General features: G+C 46.0%; 1 long non-coding RNA gene across 1 annotated transcript; it reads right to left on the bottom strand.

The window, feature by feature from the left end:
* Positions 1 to 7,464: 7,464 nt before the first annotated feature.
* On the bottom strand, positions 7,465 to 9,311 carry LOC132532741 (uncharacterized). The gene is made up of 2 exons (XR_009544640.1): positions 8,735 to 9,311; positions 7,465 to 8,030 (listed from the first exon to the last, which is right to left on the bottom strand). It is a non-coding gene; the product is annotated as an uncharacterized LOC132532741 (long non-coding RNA).
* Between the last annotated feature and the right edge of the window lie 216 nt (positions 9,312 to 9,527).

Genomic DNA, 9,527 nt, shown 5'->3' with positions numbered 1-9,527 from the left:
ACAGGAGGAGAGGGTACAGCTGTGTCTACCGACTATCTCTGGGAGGGAGGGCGGCCCAGCAAACGAAAGAGGGATCTTCGAATGTCGAGATGCCAGTTAGGTCAAGTGGTGTCCTCCTCTGTGGCTCACCTCTGGACACTGCCACTAAGACCCTCTTTCAAGACCTGGTTGGAGTCTCTCCGGGTAGAACATGGCAAGAGATGGTTTTCTGAGCTGGGAGGCTCAATGAGTCCTCCCCTACCCGTTCTCCACCCCTGCCCCAGGCACACTGGAGTTACAAGTTAAGCCTGCCTGCAGGTGACCTTGGGGGGATTCAGCAGGACATTTCCCAAAACCATTTTACCCCCCACACTTCTTTTGTTCTGTTTCACCTGACTGATGTCCAGTGGCTGTGCTGCCATGCTGAGCAGTGTCCGCATGATATTAGGGCAAGTTCCACCACCAACCCGCCATCTTTCTTGGCTCTACCTCTGAGGACAGATGGACTTTCACCTCCAGGTGGGCCCTGGCTTGCGCTCAATGGTTTGCTCTCTTGCACAGTATTTGTGCCTGGATCTATGTCCCTCTCCCACCCTGTCTTCCAGCTGCAGATATGGGGTTCAGCTGCAATGTCACCCACCAGGCTACTATTGAGTAGTGTCCCCAGTGCTGGTGGGGAGAGGAAATGGTCAAGGAGGGACTGTTACTGGAAGCAGAAATACCAGCACTGGGATATTCTAACTTAAGCTCTCTCCTAAGGGGATTGGTTCCATTACTTCTTTTTCACACACAGAAGACACATGTTCTCTCATTAAAACAAATGTTTCAAGGTGAAACACACCAGAAATCAAAGCCAGGTGGCTTTTTCTAAACTGTGTTTGATGGATGCTCGTAATTTCTTTAAGGATCCAACTCCTTGCTTATAAAACATGGGCTTGGGATGGTCTTCGTGCTCTCATAAGATGAGGGTTAAATGGGAAATTTCAGGGGCACAAAAACAGTCCATTGCCTGGAATGTAAGTAAACCATATTCAACTGATGTTGGCAATGATAATAATAATATTATCAACTCTCCCCCCCTAGTTTTGGGTGACTAACCCAAGGCTTTATATGGAGTTACCTTCCAGTTCAGTGTTTTTTTATTTTCTATTTCTTTAAAGAGAGGGAGAGGGGAAGAGAGATAGAGAGAGGAAGAGTGAAGAGATTCATCAAGACACCTCGCAACCATTCATGGAGCTCTGTTGAGCTGTCCTTGGTGTTCCCATAAAGTGCCAGTGATCAAACCCAGGACCTGAAGTATGGGAGAGCACACACTCTAGCCGCTGAGCCACCTTGTAGGCTCCAATCGTGATGTTTTGGACAGCATATGTAGAATATATAATATTCTAATAGGTAATGAATAGGTAATGTAGAAGAAACACTTCACCTGTGGGATTCAGGAGGAGTTGCTGTGCCCAGGTGTTAACACTGCTTTTTGCTCTCGGGCACCTCCCACGGTCTGTACCTGCTAATGGATCAGCTCTGGAGGCCCCTTCTCCTGCTACAAAGGGGTTCAGAAGATGTAGTCACTTGCCCGAATGGGGCATAAGCAAAATTGAGAGCGTGCTGAAAAGGGACACCTATGACATCATTAAATAGTACTCAGCTATTAAAAAAAAAAAAAAAAGATGAATAGGGGGTTGGGCGATAGCGCAGCCGGTTAAGCGCACATGGCGTAAATCTCAAGGACCGGCATAAGGATCCCAGTTTGAGCCCCCAACTCCCCATGGGGAGCTGCTTCACTTCACAAGCGTTGAAGCAGGTCTGCAGGTGTCTATCTTTCTCTCCCCCTCTCTGTCCTCCCCTCCTCTCTCCATTTCTCTCTGGCCTATCCAACAACGACAATAGGACAATATCATCAACAATAATAACTACTACAATGATAAAATACAACGGCAACAAAAGGGAAGTCAAATAAATATAAAAAACATTTTTAAAAAGAGATGAATTATTGCATCAGGTCCTGGGTTCAATCCCAGGTACCACATGAGAGTAACAAAGACAAAATTAAGCAGGACTATATGGGGTAGGACAGTGTGTCACACTCTGTCTCTATTTCATTTTCACACACACACACACACACACACACACACACACACACACACACACACACACACACACAGCCCTCTTGTCATTTTCCACAATATGGATGAACCTAACAGCTATTGTGCTGAGTGAAATAAGTCAGATGAAAGAAGACAGACAGTGTGATTCCACACAGATGATAAAGAAAGCAAGTGAACGAACAAAACAAGAACTCTCTAACATCTGAGAGCAGGATGACAGCAGTGGGGAAAAGGAGAAGAAGGAGAGTGAAAAAGGCCAACGGGGGTCAATCGTGTAATGGTGGTAGGTGGCAACTGGGCTTTGGGCATTGCTCCTAGTGTAATGTAGACAGAGGTCAAAACATTGTGTTAGACACCTGAAACCTATGGACTGGCCTAAACCAGTTACTCTAGTGAAAATGTTAGGGGAGAACATTGGAGAGATGATGGGCATGACAAAACCAATCAAGGTACAAACCTAGGGTCTCAGCTGGGAGGGTCCTGGGATGGGGATGCTGGTAGGCTGTGGAAGGCCGTGTAGATAAGAGAGAAACAAGGTAAGTGAATCACCAAGGGGCCACTGGGAAGGACAAGAATTCTGTGCAGAGCTTAACAAGGAATGGCTTGGGCCAGAGGCAGGCCACTCTCTAAGGTGGGAGGTGTTCCAGGAGGCACAGTGGGGACTTCCTTCATTTCCTCCCTGGCTGGGAATCTCATTCCCTTCATCAGCTGTGATTCTCTGGTCTCACCTTCCAAGGTGGAGATTAAACACTGAGCCGGCTGGAAGTGCTCTTGAAAACTCAAGGCTGTGGTAAGACCTATATTTTCAAGCACTGTTCCCAGGAGACCATCAGGTCCTTGGACCTGGGCCTCCTGCATTTCCGTTTAACTGACCTTTGGCCAGGATTTACCCCATTGGCCTGTGCTAATCCTGCTGATTTAGAACAGCATTATTTCCCTCCCACCACTGAGCCCTTCTGTCACGTATTTCTCCTCTTACAGAGAAATTCCTATCACCCGCCCAAGCTGGTTTCCACCCAGGAAGATCTACCTGCCAACAAGCCCTGGCCCTCTCAACTTACATTGAAAATGGATTCCAGAAGAATTTAAAGACGGGTGCTGTCTTTGTTGATCTCACAGCAGCCTATGACACGGTCTGGCACTGTGGTCTCCTAGTCAAGATCTCAAGATGTCTGCCTCCATGGGTGGCCAACACTATATCGTTTCTTCTCCCAAACAGAAGATTCCGGGTGCATCTGGGTGACAAGTCTAGCAGATGGAGACTTGTCTCAAGTGGCCTCCCCCAGGGCTCTGTTCTGGCTCCTACGCTATTTAATATTTACATCAATGACCTCCCAGAAACTTCTTCAAGGAAGTTCATCTACGCTGATGACATCTGCTGTGCAACTCAGGCATCCAAGTTCGACATCCTCGAGGAAACACTCACGAAAGACATGTCTCTGATATCTGATTACTGTAAAAAATGGCGACTAATCCCTAGCACTGCAAAAACGGTATCATCTGTTTTCCATCTACACCATGCCTCGGCCTCACGTGAGCTTAATGTGCAGCTTGGCGATACGAGAATCCGGCACGAAGCCCAGCCAGTCTATCTTGGCATTACTCTAGATCGCACCCTGTCATTTCACGAACATCTCATAAAAACTGCAGCAAAGGTGGGCGCGAGGAATCACATCATTGCAAGACTGGCCAGCTCCTCATGGGGCGCGAGCGCTTCCACACTACGATCATCCTCTCTGGCATTATGCTATTCCACTGCAGAATACTGTGCCCCAGGATGGTTCCGTAGCCCCCATGTCCACTTGGTCGATTCCAAATTATATTCCTCCATGAGGATAATTTCTGGAACCATCCGTTCCACCCCGGTTCCATGGCTGCCAGTTTTTAGCAACATCGCCCCGCCAGATATTCATCGGGATGCGGCATCATCTAAGTTCATTTCCCACGTCTACGCTCAACCGGACCTGCCTATATACGCGGATATCTTCGCCCACCCTGTCCAATGCTTGACGTCTCGTCACCCAATCTGGTCCCCTATGCCTACACTGAACTTCTCTGTTCCAGACTCTTGGAAACAGAGCTGGCAGTCAGCTGAGGTAAAGAACAAACACCTCATCACAGACCCCTGCGAGCCTCAACCCGGCTTTGACCTAGCACGTTATGATTGGGCCCTCCTCAATCGCTATCGAACAGGCCATGGCCGGTGCGCCGCTATGTTCCATCGCTGGGGAGCCAGAGACGACCCGAACTGCCCCTGCGGCTCCAGACAGACTATGACCCACATAGTCAACGACTGCCACCTCTCCAGATTCAAAGGAGGTCTCGAAACTTTACATCAGGCTCAACCTGACGCTGTTGACTGGCTACGGAAGAAGGGAAAACGCTAGAAGAACTGAGCCCTTCTCTTTTCTTCTCAAAGGTAAAGTTATGCTTCAAATCAACTCTTGCATTTATGCATACTGGGTCTCTCTTTACATCAACACTTTATATCCATTGTTTCAATTTGGAAAAATTAAAGATGGGTGCCTGTAGACAGTCTACTCCACGCTCTTGGCCAGCGTGTTCTGCTGGTGACTCACCATGTCCTATGAACAACACTCAAAGCCAGAAAGCTTGTTGTTGGAAGCACTGAATTCCCAGGCAGAGCATTCATCAGACAAAACAGTTATCTCCCTCCGCAGGATTCCTGCTTCTGCTCTGCTTTTCTGCATCCACAATCCAAATGTCAATTGAGGAGATGAACAGTTTACATTAAGATCCACTGAGCCTTTGCAGCAAGCCTGGCACTGTGCTGAGCTCTTTACATCATCAGCCCCTCCTGGTTCTTAAAGCAGCAGCTCAGGCAGATATTCCTATTTCAACAGCAAATACCGCCAACTTCTACACATCTGCTCAGTTATTTTGTTGTGAGTGAGGGTTTGTTTTTTCTGGATGAAGAAATTGATCCTTGGGCTATTTTATAATTCCCAAGGGTGGGGGAAGACAGCATAATGGTTCTACAAAAAACAAACAAACAAACAAAAACTTTCATGCGAAAGTCCCAGGTACAATTTCCAAAAAAACATAAGCCAGAGCTTTGAAGTGTTCTAGTAAAAAGAAAGAGAAGAAAGAGATAAAAAAAAAAAGTAAGAAAAAATATAATTCTCAAATTAGTCAATGAGAAGGGGAAATCACCTTAAGAAAATGGATTGAAGATTGGGGAAATAGCATGATGGTTATAAAAAAGACACTCACGTATGAGGCTCTGAAGTCCCAGATTCAATCCCCAGTACCTCAAGCCAGAGTGGAGTAGTGCCTCTCTCATTCTCTCTCTCTCTCTCTCTCTCTCTCTCTCTGTCTTTCTATCTCTCTCTCTGCCTCTCTATCTCTCAGAAGAAGAACACATGGAGGAGGAGGAAAGAATTGAAGCAATTTCAGTCTTTCTTCCTCTGTATGTATCAACTACACTGTTGAATGCTGAAAATAAAATTCCCGCTTCACAGGCAGTGAAGCAGGTCTCCAGGTGTCTTTCTCTCCCAGTCTTCCCCATCTCTCTCCATTTCTCTCTGTCCTATCCAACAACAATGACATCAATAACAACAACAATAATAACCACAACAATGGAACAACAAGGGCAACAAAAGGGAATGAATGAATAAATAAAGTAAAATAAAATTCCACAGTTACCATCTGGACTGCTAATTCTAAACAGTATTCTGCAGTCTGACAGGAGTAAATTATCAGTATTATTGTATGACATCCCCAGTCCATACCACAACCAATCCAGATTTATTTCAAATTCAGTTTGTTACAAACAGTTAAGGTGGGGAGGTGGACAGTTGTCACTGTTGCTTGAGGATAAAGAATTGAAACATCTACTGCCAGCGGTTTGTGACTTTCCCCAGAGCTCTAGATGTTTCTGAGATCTTAGATGTGTATGTATCTCACACCACAGAGGCTTTATTTATAGTGAATAAACCCTTGCTACAAAGTCACTTGCTTATCATGGAGTTACAGAGACAATGGAAGAAGATGCTGACTTAAGTGTGCTGAGTGCAAACCCCCAACACAGCTGCCTGCAATGATCTTAGCGAGCCACTCTGATGCCATCAAGTTCAGGGACAGGCTGGTCTATTCAGTCCATGCAGGGCTCTGGTAAAGAGACTTAGATGAAGGCAGGAGGGTACTCTGATATCTTCATGGTAAGTGTCTCTGTTTTAAGATTTCTCAGGGCTCAGCACCACAGCTGTCAGACTCTTCAACAGAAGGAAGAGACATGAGACTATTGTTTGACGATTTCAGCTCTACTCCTTTCTCCTTTCAGTGAAGTGCAGTACAGTGAAAGCCTAGAGCTGGGGCCACAGAAGCCTCCCCACGCAGTCCCCACCAAGGACACGGCCACACGGCATCTCTCACTGCGTCCAAATTCACTATCCCTGTTTCAGCATCTGTTCTCCTTTCTGGCTTAAATACTCACTGTCAAACTGGTGAACCCTACTTGTCTGGTTTACGTGACTCCACTTTTTAGATTTCCTGGAAACAGCCACCTCTTGACCCCCACAAACAGGACCAAATCGATTCCCATTCCACTTTACCTAGGATGAGAAGGGGCAGCTAAAAGCACAGCAACGATATATTCTGTGACATCATTATATTCAGTAACATATAGGGAGGGCAGACTGCAAGTTTGGCAAAGTGCGTACCTTCCGTACCCACAGCCCTGGGTTCAAACGCTGGCATCACATGGGAATACAATTCATGACACCAGGGGAGCTCCGAGGATGAAGGAGCGATGCTATGTGCCACACCTATGCCATTCTATTCGCCTTCCTCTCCCCCCACCCCAATAAAGAATGATAAAAATTGGGTCTGGGATGCCACTCAGCAGTGCTAACATGCCAGATGAGCTCATTCCCTGGCACCACACACGTATCTACACACAGACATATGTGTCAGCAATGTGTCTCATGAAGTGATCTGTGTGTGGGCATATTATTCTTGGAAATAATTCACATTTTCAATTGGTAGAAACAGGTTATATTTAACCAATTGCCAAAGGAGTAGGGGGGAAACAAACTATCTCAAGCAGCAAAGCGCAGAAACCCAAGAGCAGAAGAAACACAAATACAGCTTCTGCATTTTGACCAGCATCTCATCAGTAGTTGGATTCCTGATCACCAAATCCTGTGGTGGGGGGTGGGGGTGGAGCAGGGATCCCCATATATATAACCATTCACTGGCTGGTGGACGCTGATGGACCCATTTGCTGGACATTAGCACCAACTCTGGCTACAGAGGAAGAATCCTCACGACCCCCTCTTAGTCAACCAGTCCTGAGTCCAGGTGTGACCACTTTCTCAGGTTCGATTAATTTGTCAGAATATCTCACAGGACAGATAAGTCAGTTTGCTTGCTAGATCTTTGGTTTACATTGATTGACTGAGGCACCATGACCTTATATATACATCATGCCATCACTCCTGGGCTGACTTCTTGACATTTTTTTACTTCAGACAAAGAGAGGGAAAGATATCACAGCACTGCTCCACCTATCTGAGGAGCTTCTTCAAGTGCTGTCGTACTCCCACTAGGTATTGAGACTTAAAATCAGTGCTTTCTCACCAATGGATTTGTAACTTGGGAATGAAAGACAGAAGGGGTTCATGAGGCAAATATGGGGTTCAGAGCTTCTCTGCCTTATCCAGACTTGTCATTTTCCACAGATCTCCATGTAGTCACCAATCCGGAAGTTCTCTCAATCTACTGAGGCTTTATTATACTGGTTGTTGGCCACTAATTCAATCTCTTAAGAAACCTGGAGTCAGACAGGAAGTTCCCACTCTAATCACTTGGCTGGGTCTCCTGGAAGCCCCCTATCTTCAGGTGAGATCCAAAAGTCGTCTTGTTGGCGTAACACAAGATGCCTCCATCGCTCCTGCTCCTGAGGACATTCCAAAGGTTTAATTTCTGCACTCGAAAAGGAGATGAAGATCAAAGGAATATTTTATTGTGAACGATAATATCAGCAACATGTTACAAGTCAGCAAGACACTCATTGGCCCAAGAATGAATGTCAGCATGGCGCAAAGTGCAAGGACTGGCGTAAGGATCCTGGTTCGAGCCCCCAGCTCCCCACCTGCAGGGGAGTCACTTCACAAGTGATGAAGCATGTCTGCAGGTGTCTATTTTTCTCTCCCCCTCTCTGTCTTCCCCTCCTCTCTCCATTTCTCTCTGTCCTATCTAACAACAACAACATCAATAACAACAACAATAAAACAACAAGGGCAACAAAAGGGAATAAATAAATAAAATTTTTTAAAAAACGAATGAATGTCAGGGGAAGAGTTGACTGTGCTTCCTCAGGGAACACTGCAGCCTTGGACAGCCCATTCCCTATTCCCCACCGGCCTTACTTTTCCCTTGATACTGCTTATCATTTGGCATGTGTGACATGTGTACATACACAGAGACATCAGTTTCACAAGGGCAAGGGTTTTTCTTTCTGCTATCCTGAGATCCTGAACAGTGCTGGACATAACAGAACAGATACTAACTGAATCTCTATTGACTGGGCTGTAGCTGCACATTGATTGTCCCGTGTCACTCATCACCTTGGCTGCACAGGAGGAAGCCTGGGTCTCTGAGAATGACTATCTTAACATAGTACCCACCGTGAACATCACCACCACACTGGGATTTGCTGTCAGATAAGCTTCTATGGGCAGGGGCTGCATCTTTCACATCAGGATCTCCAGAACTACCATGAGGTCTGGGAAAATGTAAGTGAGTAGCTGTCGACTGGATTAATGAATCTGAGTTATCTCAGACAGGAAGTTGGATTTGATGAGGTCACACGAAACCACAACATGGCTGAAGAGTCTTTTTCTGTGTTCTGCCTACCAACTGGTGTTTGCTGAGCCGAGTCCTTTGCTGTGCAGAAGAGCAGGGCTTCTCTCTGGGCACACTGTGATGCACACCTACAGTTCTGTGAGGACTTGAAGTTTCTGATTTTCTCCCCACTGGCTTACACTACTGTCTGTACATCAAACTGCTGTATCTTGAGTATGGAGGGAGAGGGGATGAGTTATCACCAGCCCTGGATTCCAGCCCACCCTCCACAATGACCAGTCTAGACAAGATTTCAATTTCTGCAAGCCTTGGTTTCCCCCATGGAAAGGTAATTTCTTTACAAGAGAACAACTTGAGTGAGCTGGATGAGCAGGGTTCATAGTGGTTTTTGAAAGAAAAGAAGTATATCACTTAATATGATTCCTTCACGCTCCATGAAAGATGAGGTGAATTCATCACTTTTCATAGCTGAGTAGTAATCTATTCTGTACATATACCATGCCTTTCTTGAGACACTTATCTGTTCTACAACTAGGTTGCTTCCAGGTTTTGGCTATTATAAATTGTGCTCCTATGAACATAGGTGTACACAGATCTTTTTGGCTGGGTACGTTT

The sequence above is a fragment of the Erinaceus europaeus genome, chromosome 14, assembly GCF_950295315.1.
Source record: "Erinaceus europaeus chromosome 14, mEriEur2.1, whole genome shotgun sequence".
Lineage (NCBI taxonomy): Eukaryota > Metazoa > Chordata > Mammalia > Eulipotyphla > Erinaceidae > Erinaceus > Erinaceus europaeus.
This window is presented reverse-complemented; position numbering and strand designations above follow the sequence as displayed.